This window comes from Penaeus monodon, chromosome 33 (genome assembly GCF_015228065.2).
Source record: "Penaeus monodon isolate SGIC_2016 chromosome 33, NSTDA_Pmon_1, whole genome shotgun sequence".
In the NCBI taxonomy this organism is placed as follows: domain Eukaryota; kingdom Metazoa; phylum Arthropoda; class Malacostraca; order Decapoda; family Penaeidae; genus Penaeus; species Penaeus monodon.
The window spans coordinates 25,124,873-25,125,082 of record NC_051418.1 but is presented as its reverse complement, the minus strand read 5'-3'; the positions used below and the strand labels follow the sequence as shown (position 1 = coordinate 25,125,082).

At 41.4% G+C, this 210-nt stretch overlaps 1 protein-coding gene across 1 annotated transcript in view; it reads right to left on the bottom strand.

Moving 5' to 3' along the window:
- LOC119594312 overlaps positions 1-210 on the bottom strand; it is a 60,122-nt gene that overhangs the window by 46,652 nt on the left and 13,260 nt on the right. The gene's annotated exons all lie outside the window — the stretch shown is intronic.

Below are 210 nucleotides of genomic sequence, written 5' to 3'. Positions count from 1 at the left end.
GAGATAACTCGAGGGAGGAAAGAGATCGAGGAAAGGAAGAAGGAAAATAACAAGATAAAGAGGAAAAGGAGATACAACCAAAAAAATAGGTGAGAGAGAGGGAGACAAGGAGACGGAGTAAAATTCAGTGGAAAAGGGAATAAAAAGAGAGAGAAAGGAATGAGAAAAAGGAGGAAGCGGGACGAATAAGTGTAGATCGGAGGACGATAC